General features: G+C 36.1%; 1 non-coding gene across 1 annotated transcript; it reads right to left on the bottom strand.

The window, feature by feature from the left end:
* Positions 1–10,975: 10,975 nt before the first annotated feature.
* Positions 10,976–11,083, bottom strand: LOC130953900 (small nucleolar RNA R71). Its single transcript, XR_009076061.1, has one exon. It is a non-coding gene; the product is annotated as a small nucleolar RNA R71 (small nucleolar RNA).
* Positions 11,084–12,324: the final 1,241 nt, after the last annotated feature.

Here is a 12,324-nt window from a genome sequence, read left to right as displayed (position 1 = left end):
CAAATAGGACAACAACCAAATAGTGAATAACAAAACCCAAAGCTTCCAGCTTCCAACAACCAAAACAGTGAAGCACTTAGCTGGATAATCAATCAATTGAGCTTAGCAACAGTTGAAAACCAAAAGATTAAATACCAACTCAATCAATTAATTGAATCAAAGATGAATATTAAAAATAGCTTAAAATAAATTCTAGCAACATTTCAGTAGTAAATTTGTCTATTTCACAATTTCAATCAATCAATTCAAATTTCATATGAATTCTTTGACAGTTAAAAACACAAAAAATCATAATGAATTCATAGGAAGGAAGTAAATAAGCCAATTCCAACAAGAAAACATGAGGAAACAATTAAAACTAATCCAACCAGCAAGAAGCAGAGCAGCACTCAGCAGAACAGCAATCAATGGCCCATCATACAGCACCCAAAATAGTAAAATGAACAAAGGTAATGGATTTAGGTAGCATTCTACTCATTGAAGTCAATAACCATTACACTTGCAAGCAGCAAGGGCATAGCAGTTTATCCATTAACTCAATAGAAAATCAATCAAGTCAAACTAAACGATTTCAGCAACAGATTTATCAATAAAATCAATCTCAATTCAGCAATCATCATCTATTCCAACACAAACAACAATAACTCAACAACATTTCCTTTCTCATTGAATTTAACAATCATTCAATAAGCAAGTAATGAGGGGGAAAATCAGCAGCAACCAACAGCAAGTATAGAGCAGGAATAACAACTTAATGTGAGAAATTATTCAACAACAAATGCACACACAAATACAAGGATTACTTAAATGACTCATCATGCTTATCCACATAAGTCTACAGTGAAACCACTTACCGTTTCACTTAAGAGGCTTGTAACAACAGCTTTTTTATCAACTTCTTTCTCATTCTCCCTTTCAGGCTCATTGTCAGTACTGGTAGGAGGTGGAAGTGCTGAAGCACCAAACATGGCTTCGTCATGAGCATCTTGGATTTGTTCCTCCCTTCTTGCCTTGATAAGAAAATGTATTCGATCTATGTTTAGTCTTTCATACATAGATGATGCATGTATGTTAACAAGGAACAAAACTGACTATTCATGAATATAAAAAGAAGAATATACCTCTATTTTAGAATACTAGAAACTTTGGCCAATTTGCTTGACCAAGGAAGCATCATCTTCAGCCACTGCAGATAGGTGGGCAAATACAATCAATTCAATTAAGTTTCAGGCTTTAAGCCAAACCCCAAACCATTACTCATTATCATTTATAAGAAAAAATATCATTGGCATTCAATAATTAAAAGAATCACCATGACTAAGCAATAAACAATTAAAATCAGTAAGTGTTGGTGGTATTAACAAGCACACAACAATAGTATTAAAACAGATTGTATTTGCAATGAAGAAATCTGCGCAAATTTATTTAGAATAATGAAATTGGCAAACAAGTCCAACCTTCAATTTCCTCATCTTCAAGAGGCGCATCCTTGTCAAACTCAAATCACTTCCAGCCCTTGCCTTTTTCTGAGTCTTGGCAGCTGCATTAAAAAATATCCAACGAAATCAAGTTAGTACAACATGTATAAACCAGCACAATTGCACAATGTGCGGTTTTTAATTAAATCATTTCTCTGTTGATCGTTGGAGACATGGCAAACAAGGGCCAAAACTTCAATTCCTTTAGCCCTAAGTTTCTCAAGAGTAACAACTCAATCGATGGTATGAACATGTAAATAATTATTATTATGAATGAATTTTGTTGGGCATCAATCTAGCATCAATTAAATTAAGAACAAATTAAAAACAAAAATAAGTAATAATTTGAAGTTCCAATAATACTAAATTACTAATCAGAACAAGTAAAAAAAAACAAGTAACAAATCAGAAAAAAACTACACAGAACAATAATCAATAGCCCTAATATTCACAAGTTCTGATAATCAAAAACAATATCCCTAATCAGAAGTTCTAATAAATTAAATCCTAGACTTCCATGGCATTACAGTTAATTTCAAAATAAAATTCCCTACCTCAATTAGCCAAAACTCAGTAATTAAACACAACTCCGCAATTATTTATCACAACCAGCTAAACACAGAATTTTCCAGCATTCTCAAACATTTAAGAAATCAAGCACATGTTCATAATAGTTCATCAGCTACCAACCAAGTTTTCAAGCATACCCTTATCATCATCAAATCACATAACCAATAAAAATCATCCTCAAACAAAACACAGCAACAAATCAATCTTATCACAATCAATCGTATTCACTATTACCAACAATTCTGACTTTCATCAATTAGCCATACATAACATTTATAAGTTATTTTCATTACTCAATAAAATCTTTGGGCATTCTTAATTTAAAAGCTTTCATTTTACAAACGAACCCCCTACCTCAATGTCGCAATAGCAGGATTTGACGTAGGAATCCCCTTTATCCCTAATTCGTGGCAGCAGCAGCGATTCTAGTAATATTCTCACAGCAAAAATATTCAATAGCTCTAGACAAGGGCGGCAACGCCGAACAATGACAATAATGACTCTGAAAAACTAAATGAATCAGAAACAATTGTAGAGCAAGGTGATACAGGGCAATTTCTTCATAAGCTTACCAAAACGGAAGGTAATAGAAACAATGTCTCCAATTTGGTCATAGCTTGGTGGCTGGCTGGCGATGGAGGAACGCCTCCTTCCGCCTTTGGTTCGTGATTCCAATGACGATGAGGGACTTGGGCAGAATCAGAATCGGCAACATCATCTCCTCCTCCCACATGCAATGGTGACGGTAGGGGCTCCGGTGGCTAGGGCTCCGATAGGAGGTAGCAGTGGTGGCAGGACACCGCGGCGGTGAAACCCTTTTCCCTTCCCTTCGTCGATCGCGTCTTCCCTCTCTCACGCGCCTCTGGTTCTCGTGGCTGAGCCTTTCTCAGCTTCTCCCTCTCACACACACGACGACAGCGGCGGTGGCTGAACGAAACAGACGCGGTCTGGGCAGCAATGGCGCGGCGCAGGATGCGACGGAGCTGGTAGTGGCCGAGCGCGACGGCTCCTCTCCTTCCTCGCGTTGTCCCTGGCTCGCAGCACTCTCTCCTCTCCAATCGCAACCTTCTTTCTCTCGTCTCCCTTAATCCCCGTTTTTTTTTCTTTCTTTTTTGTTTTCTGAGGCTGTGTTATGTGTATATGGGGGAGAGGGGCTGGCAGTGGGTGAGTGAGTAACGAGAGCTAGGGTTAGATGAGTGGGGTTAGGGTTTAATTTGGTTAAATTTAGGGTTTGGATTTAATTTGGAAATTATAGTTTAATTTTGGGACAAAAAGTGAAATTAGAAATTTTGGGTAAATTGGGGTTTTTGGATTTATCTGAAAATTAATTAAATTTCTAAAATTATTTTAAAATATTATTTATTGTATCAAAATATTAGTTGATTTGAAATCATATACTCTAATTGAAATTATAAGATAATATAATTAATTTTCTTTATTTATAAAAATAAGTATTAAATTTTGAAATCTCAATTATTTAATCGAATCGTATAAAATTCTTATTATTTTACATTTGTTAAATTTTATAATTTAAATATAGAAAATAATTCGATAATTATAAAATCAGATAAAACTTTAAATTATTTTAAACTCAATTAATCAAAATTTGATTCAATTATCTTTAATAAAATATTTTCAGGGATTAAAATACTTAATGATAAATACATCTAAATTAGCTCTTAATAAGATCTTCTAAAATTTCTAAATCTTACACAAAGTCTTACATTTAGTACGTTGAAACAAAATTGTTTATTAGTTACAAAGAATCTTTGAATTTTGTGACAAATAAATAACTTGTTACAAAAATATTGTATTTTGTGACAAATTAATTTTTTGTTACAAAATATTTAGAGCTTTTGAAACAAATAGATATTTTGTTACAAAATATTTTGAATTTTTGCAACAATATAATCTTTTGTTACAAAACATTATAACATTTTGTAACAAAACAACAATTCGATACAAAAGCCAACATAATTTGTAACAAAATAAATCAAGTTGTTACAAAATATTAAAATGTTTTGTAACAAATTTTTTTATTGTTACAAAATATTCTTATTTTGTAACAATAACTAATTATTGTTACAAAAAAACTATAATTTGTAACAATTTTAAATTTGATACAAATTTTTTGTTACAAATGTTCCATTTTCTTGTAGTGAAATGGTCGTTCTCCCTTTATTAAAGAGGGAAAACTAACCCTCTCCTCGGGGTCGGAAAACACCAGCTCGTAGTTTTTCTCTTGGTCCCTATCACTACAAATCCTATGATGCCTCCTAAGTCGCACACAATATTCTGAATCAACTACAGAGACACACATCAAAACAATAGAATCCAGCCAGTCGGACATGCCCTCCGGAAATTTAGTAGACATTGCAACAATGTTTTGGCGAGAAGACATAAGTCAACTATTCCGACAAAAAAAAAAGAGAAAAAAGGGGGGGTTACTACCACACAGCTCGGGAAAATGTAGAAATAACTCGGGCAACAAAACATGCAGAATAAAGATACAGCAATAAAAGGAAAACCTTAGGATTCATACTAAAATTCACGGGTACCCTTCGGAGGCAGTAACAGGGAAAGAAGGAAAGTAACGATCTATGCCCTAAACATCTCACAGTAAACACAATCCTTCTCTAGCAACATCACACCACGCAAAGCAGCAAGAAAAGTCATCATCGTCACTAACAAATTTTTGAAAAAGATAAAATTTTGAAAAGGATATGATAAAAAGATAAGATAAGAAAGTGTGATAAAAAGATATGTTTGAAAAAGATTTAATTTTTAAAATTAAAATTAATTACTAACAAGAAACTAAAAGATAAGATTCTAGAACTTAAAGATTGAACCTTTCTTAACAAGCAAGTAACAAACTTCAAATTTTTGAATCAATCACATTAATTGTTAGCTAATTTTTGAAAATTTGATATAAAGATAAGAAAAAGATTTTGAAAATATTTTGAAAAAGATTTTTGAAATTTTCGAAAAAGAGGAAAAATTGGAAAAGATATGATTTTTGAAAAAGATTTTGAAAAGATAAGATTTTTAAATTTTTGAAAATTTGACTTGACTTGTAAGAAACAACTAATTTTAAAAATTTTTGACCAAGTCAACCCAAAATTTCGAAAATTTGGAGAGAAAAAAGGAAAAGATATATTTTTGATTTTTGAATTTTTTTAATTATGAGAGAGAAAAACACAAACATGACCCAAAACATGAAAATTTTAGATCAAAACACAGGATGCATGCAAGAACACTATGAATGTCAAGATGAACACCAAGAACACTTTGAAGATCATGATGAACATCAAGAACATAATTTTGAAAAATTTTTTATGCAAAGAAAACATGCAAGACACCAAACTTAGAAATCTTTAATGCATGGACTCTAACAAACAAAAAATGCATATGAAAAACAACAAACAACACAAAGCAAGAAAACATCAAGATCAAACAAGAAGACTTGTCAAGAACAACTTGAAGATCATGAAAAACACTATGAATGCATGGAATTTTCAAAAAATGAAAGAAAAATTTTTAAAGCATGCAATTGACACCAAACTTAAAAATTGACTCAAGACTCAAACAAGAAACTCAAAATATTTTTAGTTTTTATGATTTTATTAATTTTTTTGGATTTTTATTAATTTTTTCGAAAATAAAGTTTGGAAAAATGAAAAATAAAAGAAAAATTTTGAAAAAGATTTTTGAAAAGAAAATTACCTGATCTGAGCAAAAAGATGAACCGTCAGTTGTCCAAACTCGAACAATCCCCGGCAACGGCGCCAAAAACTTGGTGGACGAAATTGTGATCATCAATAATGGCTCTTTGGCATGTACGTAAAAATTAACTCAGCACTTTCTTTCCACAACTCCGTTCAACTAACCAGCAAGTGTACTGGGTCGTCCAAGTAATACCTTACGTGAGTAAGGGTCGATCCCACGGAGATTGTTGGTATGAAGCAAGCTATGGTCACCTTGTAAATCTCAGTTAGGCGGATTAAATTGGTTTATGATGAGTTTGAAAATTAATAATAAACAGAAAATAAAATAGGATAGAAATACTTATGTAAATCAATAGTGGGAATTTCAGATAAGTGTATGGAGATGCTGTGCTCCTCTCGAATCTCTACTTTCTTCTTACATTCATCCAATCCTTCTTACTCCTTTCCATGGCAAGCTGTATGTAGGGCATCACCGTCGTCAATGGCTACTTTTCATCCTCTCAGAAAAATGGTCCTATGCGCTGTCACTGCATGGCTAATCGTCTGGAGGCATCACCCTTGCCGATGGCTACATCCCATCCTCTCAGTGAAAACGGTCCAAATGCTCTATCACAGCACGGCTAATCATCTGTCGGTTCTCAATCAGACTGGAGTAGAATCCCTTGATTCTATTGCATCTGTCACTAACGCCCAGCCTTCAGGAGTTTGAAGCTCGTCACAGTCATTCAATACCGGAATCCTACTCGAAATACCACAGACAAGGTTAGACTTTCCGGATTCCCGGGATCCTACTCGGAATACCACAGACAAGGTTAGACTTTCCGGATCCCCATGAATGCCGCCATCTATCTAGCTTATACCACGAAGATTCTGTTGGGGAATCTAAGAGATATGCGCCCGGTCTAAGGTAGAACGGAAGTGGTTGTCAGTCACGCGCGTTCTTAGGTGAGAATGATGATGAGTGTCACGGATCATCACATTCATCAAGTTGAAATGCAACGTATATCTTGGAATAAGAATAAAAGAGAATTGAATAGAAAGTAATAGTAATTGTATTGAAACTTGAGGTACAGCAGAGCTCCACACCCTTAATCTATGGTGTGCAGAAACTCCACCGTTGAAAATACATAAGTGAAAGGTTCAGGCATGGCCGAATGGCCAGCCCCCTAAAACGTGATCAATAGCCTCTTAAGATGAAGAATAAAACAAAACTGAGACCAAAGATGAAACGTGGTCAAAAAGACGTCTAATGCAATAGTTAAATGTCCTATATATACTAGACTAGCTACTAGGGTTTACATGAGTAAGTAATTGATGCATAAATCCACTTCCGGGGCCCACTTGGTATATGCTTGGGCTGAGCTTGATCTATCCACGAGCTGAGGCTTTTCTTGGAGTTGAACGCCGAGTTATAGCGTGTTTCTGGCGTTCAACTCCGGGTTATTGATGAGCGGATTATTTGTACGCTTTTTGGCATTGTTTTTAGTATGTTTTTAGTATGATCTAGTTAGTTTTTAGTATATTTTCATTAGTTTTTAGTTAAAATTCACTTTTCTGGACTTTACTATGAGTTTGTGTGTTTTTCTGTGATTTCAGGTATTTTCTGGCTGAAATTGAGGGACCTGAGCAAAAATCTTATTCAGAGACTAAAAAGGACTGCAGATGCTGTTGGATTCTGACCTCCATGCACTCGAAGTGGATTTTCTGGAGCTACAGAAGCCCAATTGGCCCGCTCTCAACGGCGTTGGAAAGTAGACATCCTGGGCTTTCCAGAAATATATGATAGTCCATACTTTGCCCAAGATTTGATGGCCCAAACTGGCGTTCAAAGTCACCCTCAGGAATTCCAGCGTTAAACGCCGGAACTGGCACCAAAATGGGAGTTAAACGCCCAAACTGGCACCAAAGCTGGCGTTTAACTCCAAGAGGAGTCTCTACACGAAAATGCTTCATTGCTCAGCCCAAGCACACACCAAGTGGGCCCGGAAGTAGATTTTTATGTCATTTACTCATCTCTGTACACCCTAGGCTACTAGTTTTCTATAAGTAGGACCTTTTACTATTGTATCTAGGGAATCGGGGTAGCTATCTTTGAGTTTCATGCTATCTTAGATCATTTGGGAGGCTGGCCATTCGGCCATGCCTAGACCTTGTTCTTATGTATTTTCAACGGTGGAGTTTCTACACACCATAGATTAAGGTGTGGAGCTCTGCTGTACCTCGAGTATTAATGCAATTACTATTGTTCTTCTATTCAATTCCGCTTGTTCTTTGTCCAAGATATCACTTGTTCTTCAACTTGATGAATGTGATGATCCGTGACACTCATCACCATTCTCACCTATGAACAAGGTGACTGACAACCACTCTTGTTCTACAAGAATATGAGGCTCTAGTGTTTATCTCTTGGATTCCTGATACACGATGCATGGTTGATCGCCTGACAACCGAGTGCTCGCCTGACAAACGAGCCAGCCATTCCGTGAGATCAGAGTCTTCGTGGTATAGACGAGAACTGATGGCAGCATTCAAGAGAATCCGGAAGGTCTAACCTTGTCTGTGGTATTCTGAGTAGGATTCAATGACTGAATGACTGTGACGTGCTTCAAACTCCTATCAGGCGGGGCGTTAGTGACAGACGCAAAAGAATCACTGGATTCTATTCCGGCCTGACCGAGAACCGACAGCTGATTAGCCATATGCTGTGACAGAGCATAGGAACATTTTCACTGAGAGGATGGGAGGTAGCCACTGACAACGGTGAAACCCTTGCATAAGCTTGCCATGGAAAGGAGTAAGAAGGATTGGATGAAGACAGTAGGAAAGCAGAGAGACGGAAGGGAAAGCATCTTCATACGCTTATCTGAAGTTCTTACCAATGATATACATAAGTATCTCTATCTTTATCTTTATGTTTTATTCATCATCTATACCCATTTGAGTCTGCCTGACTGAGATTTACAAGGTGACCATAGCTTGCTTCATACCAACAATCTCCGTGGGATCGACCCTTACTCACGTAAGGTATTACTTGGACGACCCAGTGCACTTGCTGGTTAGTTGTGCAAAGTTGTGTAGTGAATCACAATTTCGCGCACCAAGTTTTTGGCGCCGTTGCCGGGGATTGTTCGAGTATGGACAACTGACGGTTCATCTTGTTGCTTAGATTAGGTATTTTTTTTTCAGAGTTCTTAAGAATGAATTCTAGTGTTTCAAGGTGATGTTCTTATCATCACCAAAGCTGATTGATCCTCATCAATTTAGCTCTTGAATGCAATGTCCTGCTGAAGCTTGGCTAGCTATGTCTAATTCCTTTAGACTAAAGCTTTAGACTAACATTGCATGATTCCTGGAATTCTCATTAAGAATTTTGATACCTTTATTTTCTTCTTCCACTTAATTTTCGAAAAATCCAAAAAAATTACAAAATCATAAAAACAAAAAAATATTTCTTGTTTAAGTCTAGTGTCTCATTTTAAGTTTGGTGTCAATTGCATGTTTCTGTTCTTCTTGCATTTTTCAAATTTATGCATGTGTCTTCATTTATCTTCAAGTTGTTCTTGATGATTTCCTTGTTTTGATCTTTGAATTCTATTGACTTGAGTGTTTTGTTATTTCTTATGTGCATTCTCATTTTGTTAGTGTCAATAGTATACAAACTGCTAAGTTTGGTGTCTTGCATGCATTGTTATTTGATTTTAGTTGCATTTTGATTATTCCTCATTATTAAAAATCCAAAAATATTTTTAATTTGTGTCCTTTCAAGTCAATAATACAGAGAATTAAAGATTCAGAACATACTGCAGAGGAATTATACAGAAAAAGCTGGGCATTCAAAAATGCCCAATGAAGAAGACAGACTGGCGTTTAAACGCCAGCCAGGTACCTGGCTGGGCGTTTAACGCCCAAAAGGGTAGAGTTTTGGGCGTTAAACGCCAGAATGTGCACCATTCTGGGCGTTTAACGCCAGGATGGCACAAGGGGGAGGATTTTGTTTTCAAAATCAATTTTTTTCAAGTTTTCAAAGTTTTTCAAAATCAAATCTTTTTCAAATCAAATCTTTTCAATCAAATGTTTTCAAAATCAATTTCTTTCCTTTTTCAAAGATACTTACTAACAATTAATGATTTGATTGAACATTTCAAGTATGTTGCCTTTTCTGTTGAGGAAGGTTTAATGTTTGAATCATATCTTTTCTTGTTAGGCAAGTCATTAATTTTTTAAAATCAAATCTTTTTTTTTTAAAATTGTTTTCAAATCATATCTTTTCAATCACATCTTTTTAAAACCAATCATATCTTCTTAACCACATCTTTTTCAAAATAGTTTTCAATCAAATCTTTTTGATTTCTAATTTCAAAATCTTTTTCAAAAAAATCACTTGATTTCTTCCCCACTTTTATTTTCGAAAATTAATTAGAGTTTTTCAAAATGTTTTTAAAATCTTTTACTTAATTTTCGAAAATTACTTCCTTTCTTCTCACATCCTTCTATTTATGGACTAACACTATTCCTTAATGCAAAATTCGAACTCCATCTTCTTTGATAAGTTCGAATTTTCTACCTCTGTCTTCCATTTTTCTTTTCCTCTGACACCTCAAGGAATCTCTATACTGTGACATAGAGGATTCCATATTCTCTTGTTCTCTTCTCTTTCATATGAGCAGGAGCAGAGACAAAGGCATTCTTGTTGAAGCTGACCCTGAACCTGAAAGGACCTTGAAGCGAAAGCTAAGAGAAGCTAAGGCACAACTCTCTGTAGAGGACCTGACCGAATTCTTCAAAGAAGAAGAACACATGGCAGCCGAAAACAACAACAATGCAAACAATGCAAGGAAGGTGCTGGGTGACTTTACTGCACCTACTCCCAACTTCTATGGGAGAAGCATCTCTATCCCTGCCATTGGAGCAAACAACTTTGAGCTTAAGCCTCAATTAGTTTCTCAAATGCAACAGAATTGCAAGTTCCATGGACTTCCATTGGAAGATCCTCATCAGTTTTTAGCTGAGTTCTTGTAAATCTGTGACACAGTCAAGACTAATGGGGTTGACCCTGAGGTCTACAGACTGATGCTATTCCCTTTTGCTGTAAGAGACAGAGCTAGAATATGGTTGGACTCTCAACCTAAAGAAAGCCTGGACTCTTGGGAAAAGCTAGTCAATGCCTTCTTGGCAAAGTTCTTTCCACCTCAAAAATTGAGCAAGCTTAGAGTGGAAGTCCAAACCTTCAGACAGAAGGATGGAGAATCCCTCTATGAAGCTTGGGAAAGATACAAACAATTGATCAGAAAATGTCCTTCTGACATGCTTTCTGAATGGAGCATCATAGGTATTTTCTATGATGGTCTCTCTGAACTATCCAAGATATCTTTGGATAGCTCTGCTGGAGGATCTCTTCATCTGAAGAAGACGCCTACAGAGGCTCAAGAACTCATTGAAATGGTTGCAAATAACCAATTCATGTACACTTCTGAAAGGAATCCTGTGAACAATGGGACAAGTCAGAAGAAAGGAGTTCTTGAGATTGATGCTCTGAATGCCATTTTGGCTCAGAACAAGATATTGACTCAACAAGTCAATTTGATTTCTCAAAGTCTGTCTGGAATGCAAAATGCACCAAGCAGTACTAAGGATGCTTCATCTGAAGAAGAAGCCTATGATCCTGAGAACCCTTCAATGGAAGAGGTGAATTACCTAGGAGAACCCTATGGAAACACCTATAATTCTTCATGGAGAAATCACCCAAATTTCTCATGGAAGAATCAAGAGAAGCCTCAACAAGGTTTCAACAACAACAATGGTGGAAGAAACAGGTTTAGCAATGGCCAGCCTTTTCCATCATCTTCTCAGCAACAGACAGAGAATTCTAAGCAGAACCCCTCTGACTTAGCAACCATGGTCTCTGATCTAATCAAAACCACTCAAAGTTTCATGACTGAAACAAGGTCCTCCATTAGGAATTTGGAGGCACAAGTGGGACAGCTGAGCAAGAGAATTACTGAACTCCCTCCTAGTACTCTCCCAAGCAATACAGAAGAAAATCCAAAAGGAGAGTGCAAGGCCATCAACATGGCCGAATTTGGAGAGGAAGGAGAGGAAGTTAACGCCACTGAGGAAGACCTCAATGGGCGTGCACTGACCTCCAATGAGTTCCTGGTGGACGAAATTGTGATTACTATCTTTTGAGCTTTAGTATGATGTTTACTCTTAGGGCACTGTTTATTTTCTTTACTTGAATTCACAACTTCGTTCAACTAACCAGCAAGTGTACTGGGTCGTCCAAGTAATAACCTTACGTGAGTAAGGGTCGAATCCACAGAGATTGTTGGTATGAAGCAAGCTATGGTTATCTTGTAAATCTCAGTTAGGGAGATTAAAGGGTAATTGTGATTATTGGAATAAAATAGAAAATAAATAATAAAAGGGATAGAAATACTTATGCAGATTCATTAGTAGAGGTATCAGTTAAGTATGTGAAGATGCTGTATGACTCAAGGACGCCTACTCTCCTACTGCTTCTACTCAATCCTTCTTACTCCTTTCCATGGCAA

Source organism: Arachis stenosperma, chromosome 9 (assembly GCF_014773155.1).
Source record: "Arachis stenosperma cultivar V10309 chromosome 9, arast.V10309.gnm1.PFL2, whole genome shotgun sequence".
NCBI classification, from domain to species: domain Eukaryota; kingdom Viridiplantae; phylum Streptophyta; class Magnoliopsida; order Fabales; family Fabaceae; genus Arachis; species Arachis stenosperma.
Note: the sequence above shows the minus strand (reverse complement) of the source record. Positions and strands in the feature narration are given on the sequence as shown.